Source organism: Lithobates pipiens, unplaced genomic scaffold (genome assembly GCF_037356315.1).
Source record: "Lithobates pipiens isolate NorthernLeopardFrog02 unplaced genomic scaffold, aLitPip1_a1.2 Scaffold_1, whole genome shotgun sequence".
Taxonomy (NCBI): domain Eukaryota; kingdom Metazoa; phylum Chordata; class Amphibia; order Anura; family Ranidae; genus Lithobates; species Lithobates pipiens.
Window position 1 is genome coordinate 184,777,655 of NW_027507685.1, and position 12,827 is coordinate 184,790,481.

The 12,827-nt window shown below is 45.4% G+C and overlaps 1 long non-coding RNA gene across 1 annotated transcript; it reads right to left on the reverse strand.

Moving 5' to 3' along the window:
* Positions 1-5,208: 5,208 nt before the first annotated feature.
* On the reverse strand, positions 5,209-11,923 carry LOC143988714 (uncharacterized). The gene is made up of 2 exons (XR_013276902.1): positions 11,797-11,923; positions 5,209-5,393 (listed from the first exon to the last, which is right to left on the reverse strand). It is a non-coding gene; the product is annotated as an uncharacterized LOC143988714 (long non-coding RNA).
* Between the last annotated feature and the right edge of the window lie 904 nt (positions 11,924-12,827).

The window sequence follows — 12,827 nt, forward strand, 5'->3', positions numbered from 1 at the left end:
GGCGACATCTTCAAGAGGGCCGACTATGATGGGAAGCATGGACCATACCCAAACCCAAATGTGAGAAAGGCCAAGATCATGACTAAAGTTGTGAAAAGTCTGTCGAAGAATTTTGGGGTACAGCTATCCAAGGATCAACTGAGGAAACGATGGTCAGACCTCAAATTGAGGGAGCACGATCAATACAGAAGAATCAAGAAAGTGCTGCAAAAAAAGTAAGTATTTTATCTTGTGTTCTTATTCTTCTTATTACGTTTGTGCTGCTCCATGTGCTTTTCTTTACTGTTGTACAGTATAAAATGGCAAGTTTCAGGTTCATGGGCACAGTAATCGTTTGTAGTAAACATCGTTTGTTCACCCACTAATATGATGTTTTTGGCAGATGCAGGTTAACTACATTTTTTCATGCCTATTTGGATTAAGGCCGGGTTCACACCGCTGCGATGCGGGAACGCCGCGAATCCGCGGCGTTTTCCCGCATCGCATGACTCCCGCCGGCAGTTCACACTGCCCTATGCGGACGACTGGGAGTGTCAATGATATGTTAATGACACCCCCAGATCCGCCCGCATATCGCAGTGCGATCTGCCGACTCGCACAGGAATCGGATCGCATGGTGTGAACCCCCATGCGATCCGATTCTGTTGCGGACCAAAAAAAGGGTCCCGTGCGAGTTTGCTGCGGGAGCGATGCGAATTCAGCCATACTATCTGTATGGCTGTACTCGCATCGCTACGGAGATCGGATGTGATTTGCGGTGCGAATCACATCCGGATCTCCCCCCGCAGCAGTGTGAACCCAGCCTAAAAGAAGTTTAGGACGTTGTTTAGATGTGTTTGTAACTATAATGAAATGCAAACTGTACGCAGGAGAACTAGTGTGGGGCACCAGAACAAACTTTTAGGGTATCCCACACAGGTGCTCCAGTGAATGCTAGAGGTGTCTCCATGTGTGAAACTAACCAAAAAAGGTATGTATTCCAGCTTTAATAAAGTGAAAAAAATCATGTGTTCGGGTTGAAACTCTGCCAAAACAGACACTTGTACGACACTTCCAGGCAATGTTTCATATTCCTATTTCTTGCCTAAAATATCTGTGTTCTAAGTATACCTTTATTTTATTCACATAGGGGAGAAAAGACTTGGGACATCTGAGGTCACCAGGGAGGAAGGAGAGGTCTATGAAGTGGGCAAAACAGTGTCTGAGACCACAGCTTCAGGTAATAGATGGATGCCTGCATGTTTCTAATACATGGTGTGTTTTTTTTCTTTTAGGTTATGTGGATGTTGTGGAAGAAGAATCTAATTTCACAAGTGCAAGTGCACATGTCCTCATCGGGGAGATCATGGTGTGCATTCGGGATTTACAGAAGATCAAGAAAGACGTCAATGATGTTGAAAAAATACTCAAAAACATCATTGATGTTTTAGGCAGAATCGAAAACACACCAATATTTATAAAATTGTTTCTATTTTTCTAACTTTTCTCCAAAATTTTGAAAGTCTAAATTTTGAAGATGCACACAGCGTGTCAAAGTGCTATCTGCCATCACGGGATATCAAGGTACATGTTTTGGGGGTGCAACCCCTTCCTCGCAACTCAAGTAGCTGAGAGGAAGGGGTTGAACCCCTGAAACACATCCATTGATCCCCCATGATGGGAGCTAGCACATGTTGACATTAGGCATGGGATCAGGAGGGAAATACCCATTTTGACTGTCAATTTGTGTGTATCTTCAAAATTTGGCTTTCACAGGGGTGACATCACCCCATCTGATGAAGGCAATATCAACACAGTTTGTACATACTAATGTCTGATATTGCCTTCACTTTTTCAAAGTTGAACTTTGTAAGTTCCTGAGTTGTGTATTGTTTTAAATATGCCTGTTTTAACACAAAAAAATACTGTGTATATTGTACTGTCTCAATATCATTTTTTTAACTAAGTTGGCGTTTACACTGAAATGGGGATTATTTACTAAAGGCAAATCCACTTTGCACTACAAGTGCACTTTCAGTGCAGTTTCATGTGCACTTTTGCAGTGCACTTGGAGTGAAAAGTGGATATTCCTTTAGTAAACAACTCCCACAGTGCTTTATAATTTGCCACAATCATGCCATTTTCTTGACCACCAAAATTCATTCATGGTACTGAAAATGATGAATATTTTTATCATTAAATACTGTAGCTGCTGACATTTAAAATAGTGACACTTACCTGCCCAGCGCGCCCGCGATGTCGGCACCCGAAGCCGATCTCTCGATCGTCTCTCGGGTGCTGCCGCCGCCATCTTGGGTATGGGAATCAGGAAGTGGAGCCTTTCGGCTTCATTTCCCGGTTCCCTACTGCGCATGCGCGAGTCGCGCTGCGCAATAAGGATGGACCCGCTGCCTCTGGGATCTGTTTGTTTCCCAGCAGGCAGCGGGGGACTTTCGGAAAGGGGCGTAATCTACGCCCCTTTCCGCAGAGAGCTATCCCGGAAGTGGGTGCAGATACCTGTACTGTACAGGTACCTGCACCCCCCTCCCCACTGAAAGGTGCCAATTGTGGCACCGGAGGGGGGGGAGGAATCCAATGAGCGGAAGGTCCACTTTAGGGTGGACCTCCGCTTTAATGCATTACATACATTACCAACAAAAACAAGGTGTGTGTGTAGCAGACCCACAACATAATAATAGTTAGTTGAAGAAGAGATTGTCACCGAATGTGTCAAATAAATTACATTTGCACTGTTGAAGAAAATGGGCAAAAAGAAAAGCCCATTGGTGAACCTAGGAGATGGCTAAAAGAAACCCATGCAGAAAATCAAAAGGAAATCTTATTTCAGTTTAAGTGAAAACATTTTTTGGGAAAATGTTTGTTAAACATTTTCTGGCATATCATTCCCCCCCCCCCCCCCCCCCACAAAGTACTTGACATACTTCCGTCTTACTTCACGGGCGCTTTGGGAGGGAGGGCCAGCTTGAAGCGTTGTCATTGTTTCTTCTCGAAGTCAAGTCTCAGGCCCAACTGAGGCCACATAGTTCATTGAATTTTTCCGTAAATAGTTGTGGAGAATGCAGCATGCAAGGATTATATGGTTAGGTTTATATTCTGCCATGTTGATTAGCATAAGGAATAGGTGGAACCAGCTGGCCATTATCCCAAAAGCGTTCTCCACCACTCTTCTGGCTCTGGCCAGACAGTAGTTAAAAAACCCCTGGTCTGGGCTGAGGGTCCTCATGGCTTCTAAAAGGTCGGCTGGCCAGATCGAACTAACAGAAAGCACTGAAAAACAGAAAGGCCGGAGCTGAAAATCAGAAACGAGTGGACAGGAACACACTGGAGATCAAACCGGAAAAGCACGTGAAAAGCGTGAATCGTCTCTCACCAAACTTCTACTAACATGAGATTAGCAGAAGGAGCTCGAAGGGTGGTGCACTGGCTATTGAACTTCCCTTTTCTAGTGCAGTCGTACATGTGGTACATCATCGCGTTCTTGACGTTCAGAATTTCTGACAAGATTTGTGTGACTGTGTGTATGCAAGACAAGTTTGAGCCAACATCTGTCGAAAAAAAAAAAATCATGGATTTTGTTGTCAGAATGTGCGATCGTGTGTACGCGGCATTACAGTGGTGAACACCGCCCTTATAGACAGATCATTGGTGTCATGCAGCTGTCTTGCCAAGTGCTGTTGGCCCTGGTAATTTGCAGGAACCATCAACTGGAAGGTCAATCAGCCACAGCTCAAGGAACCACAAGCAACCTTCTATGAGGAGGCGAGTTGCCATCTAGATAAAGGAAGGCCCATAGATGTGGTGTATCTGGATTTTGCAAAAGCATTTGACACAGTTCCCCATAAACATTTACTGTACAAATTAAGGTCAGTTGGCAAGGACCATAGGGTGAGTACATGGATTGTAAACTGGCTACAATGGGGAATACTCGGAATGGTCAGAAGTGGGTAGTGGGGTCCCCTAGGGTTCTGTGCTGGGATCAATCCTATTTATTTTGTTCATCCTGAAGGATGGGGTAAACAGCTCAATATCTGTATTTGCGGACGATACTAAGCTAAGCAGGGCAATAACTTCTCCGCTGGATGTGGAAACCTTGAAAAAAGATCTGAACAAATGAATGGGGTGGGCAACTACATGGCAAATGAAGTTCAATGTAGACAAATTTAAAAAAAATGCATTTGGGTGGCAAAAATATGAATGCAATCTATACACTAGGGGGAGAACTTCTGAGGGATTCTAGGATGGAAAAGCACCTGGGGGTCCTAGTAGAGGATAGGCTCAGCAATGGCATGCAATGCCAAGCTGCTGCTAACAAAGCAAACAGAATTTTGGCATGCATTAAAAAGGGGATCAACTCCAGATAAAATAATTCTCCCGCTCTACAAGACTCTGGCCCAACCACCTGGAGTATGCTGTCCAGTTCTGGGCACCAGTACTCAGGAAGGATGTACTAGAAATGGAGTTAGTACAAAGAAGGGAAACTAAGCTAATAATGGAGGATATTAGTTATGAGGAAAGGTTGCAAGCACTGAACTTATTTTTTCTGGAGAAGAGACGCTTGAGAGGGGATATGATTTCAATCTATAAATACCATACTGGTGACCCCACAATAGGGATAAAACTTTTGCGAAATGGAGTTTAACAAAACACGTGGCCACTCATTAAAATTAGAAGAAAAGAGGTTTAAACTTAAACGACGTAGAGGGTTCTTTACTGTAAGAGTGGCAAGGATGTGGAATTCCCTTCCACAGGTGGTGGTATCAGCGGGGGGGGGGCATCGATAGTTTCAAAAAACTATTAGATAAGCTCCTGAATGACCACAAAATACAGATATATACAATGTAACACTGACATATAATCACACACATAGGTTGGACTTAATGGACTTATGTCTTTTTTTCAACCTCACCTACTATGTAACCCCTTGAAGAGCCCAAGGGTTCCACGGAACTCTAGTTGAGAATGACTACTCTGATGAATATTTCATTCTAGCCTAGTAGCAGGCACCACAAACCAAAAGTTGAGTGTGAAGCTACTTGCTACACATTCAACTATATCCTGTGCTTCATTCGGCTAGGTCAGTACTTAGATCACTATCATTCATTTATTTTGGTAACATGTTCACCCAATAGCTTTCCTGAGCATTTTCAGTATTGCAGGAGAGGGTTTAAGCTGAAATCAAACACAGAACACCTCTAATGGAGAACAGAATTCTTTGCTAGGCAGATTTATTGATGCCGTCAAATTTATAGGTGTACGTTATTGCATGCCTATAATCTACAAGACAACATATCGTTCTGCCAAGCTCTCTGCGCGAGGTGCCCTCTCTATATTCGTCTCGTGGATAGTAGAACATCTGGAATCCAAGGTAGAACAGCTGATGTTTAATGACTCTCCTGTAAAAGAGAGAAAAAAAAAGAAAGAAAAAATTAATGACACGAGGCTGTGAAAATACCGATTTTTATGGTGAGAAATCGGAGGTGGCTGTAAGTCAGAAGTTCAGCGTTCTTTTTTTCTGTATCCCATAAAGCAGTGCCCAGCAGCAATGTGGAAGAGTGACATTAATGCTATGTATAAACACTCATGCTGTGCATTCATGTAACTGCTTCACATGTTCCTTTCTATTGTTCCCTGGGCCATGTTTAATGCTGCCCTAGGTACGCGTGAATGATGGCATTCTGCCTTCGTGGCTCCACCTCTTTTATTGGTTCATAAATACACCTGAAAAAATTAAAGCCCATAAAAAGAATGGTAGCATTATCTTAAAGGGTAACTCCAGTTGGAAAAAAAAAAAAAAAGATATTATATTGTCAAAAGTATTGGGACATCTGCCTTTACAGGCACATGAACTTTAAAGAGGAAGTAAAGGCAGTTGAAAAAAAAAAAGCAACCTGCAAGGCAAAGGCATAATGAGCTAGTATGCATAGCATACTAGCTCATTATGAATAACTTACCTGAGAGCAAAGCCCCCGAAGTGGTCCTCCGTCTTCATGTTCGCCACTGCCATGTATCCCGGAGTGACTTTCGGGTCTCGCTGCTCTGGCGCTGTGATTTGCTGGAGCTGCGATGACGTCACTCCCGCGCATACGGACGGGAGCCGACACGAGTGGCATATCGCAGCGATCTATGGCCTGCCCAGTGCGCCTGCGTGCCACTGTCTATGGCGCATGCGCCGTAGACAACGGTGGCTGTCTTTTTGTAAATATCTCCTAAACCGTATAGGTTTAGGAGATATTTCTTGGACCTACAGCTAAGCCATAATCTAGGCTTACCTGTAGGTCAAAGTGGTTTGTAAGGGTTTACAACCACTTTAATAGCATCCCAGTCTTAGTCTGTAGGGTTCAATACTGAGTTGGCTCACCCTTTGCAGCTATAACAGCTTCACCTCTTCTGGGAAAGGATGTCCACAAGGTTTAGAAGTGTGTCTATGGGAATGTTTGACCATTCTTCTAGAAGCACATTTGTGAGGTCAGGCACTGATGGGGAGGAGAAGACCTGGCTCAGAGTCTCCACTCTAATTCATCCAAAAGGTGTTCTATCGAGTTGAGGTCAAGACTCTGCGTAGACTGGTCAAATTTCTCCACCCAGACTCACTCATCCACACTATATGCCAAATGTATTGGATCACCCCTCCAAATCATTTGATGGAAGGGGATTATGGTGTGGGGTTGTTTTTCAGGGGTTGGGCTTGGCCCCTTAGTTCCAGTGAAGGGAACTCTTAAGACGTCAGCATACCAAGACATTTTGGACAATTTCATGCTCCCAACTTTGTGAAAACAGTTTGAGGATGGTCCCTTCCTGTTCCAACATGACTGTGCACCAGTGCAAAAAGAAAGGTCCATAAAATACATGGATGAGCGAGTCTGGGGTGGAGGAACTTGACTGGCCTGCACCTCAACCCAATGGAATACCTTTGGGATGAATTAGAGTGGAGACTGTGAGCCAGGCCCTCTCTCCTACATCAGTGACTGACCTCACAAATGTGCTTCTGGAAGAATGGTCAAACATTTCCATAGACGCACTCCTAAACCTTGTGGCTATCCTTCCCGGAAAAGTTAAAGAGAGATTCCACCTACAAAAAAAATATTAAAAGCCAGCAGCTATAAATACTACAGCTGCTGACTTTTAATAAATGGACACTCACCTGTCCCGGGTTCCAGCGTTGCCGGCAGCCGAGGCCGATCGATAGCTCGGCTCTCGGCTGCTGCCGCCACCATTCTAGATGAGGGAATCAGGAAGTTAAGCGAATCGGCTACACTTCCCAGTTCCCTACTGCGCATGCGCGAGTCGCGCAGCACAATAGGAATTGTCCGCGCTGTCTCTGAGACCCGTGTGTGTCCCAGCAGACAGCGCGGCAGGACAGGAAATGGCGTAGACTCCCACGGGAGTCTATGCCCGGAAGTGGGTGTAAATACCTGTCTTTGACAGGTATCTCCACCCCCTCCCCCCTGAAAGCTGCCAATTGTGACACCGGAGGGGGGGAAGGTTCCAATCAGCGGAGGTTCCACTTTAGGGTGGAACCCCCATTTTAAAGCTGTTATAACTGCAAATGGTGGGCCAACTCAATATTGAATCCTACGGACTAAGACTGGGATGCTATTAAAATCCATGCGCCCAGATACTTTTGGCAATATAGTGTATCTAATATGGTACAGTATGTATTCTTCTGTTTTTTTTGTGGGTTTATTGGGGTTTCATTGAAAAAGTTTAGGGCCCATTCACAACACGCAAGATTACTATTTGCATTTTGGCTTATTGAAAGGAAAGTCTAATTTACACTTTTGTTGGCCCTCTGAAAAGCGACACCCACTGGGTGGCTTTTAAGAGGGCATTTAACAAACGATGAGGTTGCATTATGTCGCCTCCTTACCGCCTTGTGTAATCCCTAAAAGCCTGCAGCACCACGCTGCCACTGTGTGTATTGCAAACGGTTACAGGGCAGTTGCTTCCATTCACTTGAGCAGAACCACCTGAATGTGACAATGGAATATGTTTCCTATCTTTCTAATGGTGAGTAGTTTGGGGAGGTAAAAATATGCGGCTGAATGTGTGAAAACAAAGCCTAAGGCCGCGTACACACGGGCGGACTGTTCGTCCAACTTTGTCCGCTGAACAGTGTTTGGGCGGACAGTCCGCTCGTGTGTGGGCTTTCAGCGGACAGTTTTAGCGGACAGTTGGACGGACAAGGTTTTTCGGAAATTCCGTAAAACTGTCCGCTGAAACCTTGTTTCAGCGAACAGTCCGCTCGTGTGTAGGCTTGTTCGTCAAACAAAGTTGCGCGCATGCTCAGAAAGGATTTTCACGCCGAAAGCTATAATGCAGTGTATAGGACGTCGTATTTTTCGTCCCGTCGTACGTGCCGTTCACGTCATCGCGCACGGTTTCAGCAAACTGTTCGTCCGTCGTGTGTGGCCATGTCCGTCCATGCTAAGTTTGAGCGGACTGTTTGCCGAAACTGTTGGACGGACAAAGTTGGGCGAACAGTCCGCGCGTGTGTACGCGGCCTAAGTAGCCCTGCTGGCTTGAAAAAAGTTGATTGCTCAAGCTGGGGACAGGGAGAGAGCATTCACTAGTGGCCCCCAGAGGTGGGCTAAGGCTGTTGGTTAACACAAATGTTTAAGCCTTGGTTCACACCAGTGCAGCTGGTCATGCGACTCGACAGTTCAAAGTTGCATGACAAGCCCCATTTGCGGCAGTGGAGCCTTTAAATTTGCTGCGACTCGAGTCGCAATGACTTTAAAAAAGGTTCCTACACTATTTCCGTGCAAAGTCAGTGCGACTTGCATTGATAGCTTTTAAATGAAATCACATTATTAGCAAGCTGCACATGAAATCGCACTTCTTTGAAGTCTCGCTGGTGTGAACCAGGGCTTAAGCAGCACTCCATCTTAAAAGTGACACTTCTCCATACAGACATGAACTCTTTATACTTTGGAAACAGTTCTCGTTACATTTCTTCCTCTTCTGTGAGGCGTTTCTGAGCCAGTGTCGGGGAGGTTGTGCCGGTTTGCAGCAGCCCACTTACCTGCCACCTCATCCCAGTGACATAGAATTCAAGTGTAACATACAAATCAAAGAAACTCAAATTTGTACATAACCCATGCTTAATCACTCATATTCCTCAGCTCTTGTGACATACAGTTTGGGTCCCTAGTGCTGTGAGTCAGACCCAATAGGGGGGTTCTGAAAAGCGATATATACGGTGGATCAATTTTCAGAGGACAGTAAAAGGAGGTTTGTAGGTGCTTAGGAGGCAATACTGCTGCCTCCTGATGCTTCATATTTAACTTTTTTAAATGTATTTTATATTGTGGGATCACACTGCATCTCACATTAAAATTGCTGCACCATTATGCAAAGCCACAACAACACGTACTCATCTTAGTTACAGCCCATCCACTTGTAGGTGGGGAGTAAAAACACAGATCAGTGTTTTTCTAGACCCTCAACTACTCCCCCTTGAGCTTGGGTTCACACATATGCAAACACAGACATTGCATGTGATTCGCACCCGCATTACTGTGCCAATCACATGCGATGTCTGTGCAACAGTTTGTATGGCTGAACTCGCATTGGATTCGCACAAAAAAGGTGCAGAGACTTTTTTTCCCCACACTGAAATCGGATCGCATGGGTGTTCACACCCACGCAATCTGATTTCTGTTTGAATCCACTGTTTGCACTGCTGTCTGTGGAACGACCTGGGGGTGTCATTAACATGTGGTTCATAGAGGGCAGTGTGAACTGCCTGTGGGAGAGATTTGATGCGGGAAGCGGCGCTTGAATCGCACTGGTTCCCGCATCGCTATAGTTTGAACCCAGGCTGAAAGACAGTGTCCAGTGGTGTACACACGCTACAGTAGGAAATATACCCCCTGTCACGTTTGGTGGTCACTACCACCCACCAAACGCAAGCAATTAAAGTGAGTGGGGCGGTGCAGCAAATGCATGCAATGCACGTGGTTGCGGCAGAGTCATCCAGCATTTGGGGGTTTAAAAACAGGCAGTGAGGAAGCGATGCAACACCTCCTCACTACCTGTCAAATGTTCCCTGAAGAGTGATCCCCACATGGATCGCTCATCAGAAAGGAATGAAACACAGACATTAAATTTTAAAGCAGCCTTTAACAAGCATTCATGCACCTACAGTTGTGCTCATAAGTAGGGATGAGCTCAGGCGTGTTCGCATGGAACACGTGCAGAGCCCGCCAGGAAGTCGGCGTAGCGCTGCGCTAATCAAAGGCAGTGAGACATTACCCGATCTCTGCAGCCGCGCATCGGGGAAATGTCTCACTGCCTGTGATTAGCGCAGCGCTGTGCCAACTTCTTGGCGGGTTCTGCACGTGTTCCATGCGAACACGCCTGAGCTCATCCCTATTCATAAGTTTACATACCTTGACAGAATTTATGATTTCTTGGCCATTTTTCAGAGAGTATGAATGATAACACAAAAACATTTCTTTCACTCATGGTAAGGTCCCTTTCACACTGGGGCACTTTGCAGGCGCTACAAGGCTAAAAATAGCACCCTGAAACAGCCGCTGCTGTATCTCCAGTGTGAAAGCCGAGGGCTTTCACACTGGAGCAGTGCGCTTGCAGGGCGGTCAAAAAAGTCCTGCAAACCGCATCTTTGGCGCACTGTAGGAGCAATATATTTACCGCTCCTAAAGCACCCCTTCCCATTGAAAACAATGGGGCAGCGCTGCAAACCCTCCTGCAATCGCCACTGCAGCAGTGCTTTGCGGGCAGTTTTAATCCTTTTTCAGTTAAAACTGCCCCACTAGCGGCCGAATAGCGCTGCTAAAACGATGGTAAAGCGGCGCTAAGTATAGCACCACTTTACCGCCAGTGCCCACAACGCTTTGGTGTGAAAGTAGCCTCAGGCCTCTTTCACATGGGACAGGTCCGTGATGATCCTCCACGTGGACATCCGCTTGCTCAGCGGGGAACGCTCCGTCGATCCCCGCTGAGCAGGAAGATGATAGGTCCGTCCCTGCAAACTGCGCAGGGACAGACCAACGTAACGCACGGTCTTTCATCACCCGACCCGATCCTCAGATGGATGGAAAAGCAGGTTTTTCCTCCGTCACACTTTTTCGGGTCGGATGTCAGCGGACATGTCACCGCTGGCATCCAACACTCCATAGAGGTCTATGGAGCATCTGTTCAGGTCCGCCTAAAAAACTTACAAGTGGACCTGAATGGATCGTTCGTGTGAAAGAGGTTGGTGTTTGGCTGAAGCCATTTATTATCAATCATCTTTGTCATCAATCATCTTTTTAAATCATAATCACAACAGAAACTACCCAAATGACTCTGATCAAAAGGTTTACATTAGGGTTGCCACCTCATCCCTTTAAAACCGAACACATATTAATTACACAGTTTCTGTGACTGATTAAGGTTGATAATTAAAATCACTTGGTGCCTTATCTGCATGAAATTAGCCTCAGAACCTGTGTAATTCATACGTGTTCGGGTTTAAAGGGATGAGGTGGCAACTATAGTTTACATACCCTGGTCATTTTGGCCTGAATACATGAACACAAGTTGACACAAAGGGGTTTGAATATCTACCCATTGGTGAAGGTAATGATAGATTTTATGATCCTACGTAGACAGAGACAACAGTTTTATCTTCTGCTTTAGCTATAAAAAATATATATATATATATATATATATATATGCCACTGACTTGTATACACAAGGTTATAATTGCATCAAAACTGGTCTTCCTCTATACATGTCAGTAGGAATGCAAAAGCACCTGGATGCAAATTAGAAGGAGCTCAGAATCACCTGTGACGAAACTCAGAAGCATCCATGCAAGCTGAAGGCATCCAAAGCATACTACAATGTCCCATCTACACAAGCCTAAAGGCCCATACACACGATAACAAACATGCAAATAAGCTGTTTTGGAGCAACATCCGACCGTGTGTACGCTCCATCGGACAAACTTTTTCAGTTTTCATCAGACTTTTGTTGGCTGTGCGAACGGACAAACTTTCTGGCAACAAAAGTCAGATGGAGCAAAGTCTGATCGTGTGTACAGAAAACCATAGGACTTTTGTACAAAGTACAAACACGCATGCTCAGAACCAATGCAAAAGATCAAACAACAATACAGAAGTTGACCAAAGGTGGCGGCAAAGAGCAGAAAAACCACGTGATTTGGTGAAAGTTGGCTGAAAAAGTCCTGCTGTGTGTATGCAATACAAGTTCTCGGCCGATGCCCTTTGTACAAAGTCTGATCGTGTGTATGAGGCTTAAGGATGACCAGAGACCACCAAAACAAATAATTTTGGTTTCATTATACTGGGATCATCTCATAGAAGCCAACCGAGATCCAAGCACCAAAAAAGGCACAAAGGTAATTATCTTTTTATTTTACATATTGATGGCTGATATTTTAGATTGTCTACTGTACGCCGACCAAGTCGATTCGCTCACCGACCTCTTGATCCATCCCGTGGCGACTCCAAAGCAATTTTCCAAAGCCACCCCGGGCAGGGGATCCCTTCTCTCGCCGCGTCCGGCGCCAAGTCCCGAAACCTCTGCCACTGAAATTGAGACAAGGCATCGGTTATTCTCCACCCCCGGAATATGGACGGCATACAAAAATATGTTCATCTGCAAGCACCGCAGCACCAGATGGCGCAGCAGTCTGATCACCGGTGGGGAGGAAGCTAAAATCCGGTTAATCACCTGCACGACTCCCATATTATCGCAATTCAACCTTATCTTAAGGTCCTGATAGGCCACGCCCCACAATGCCAATGCCAGCACCACCGGAAACAGCTCCAGCAGCACCAGGTTCCTCGTCAACC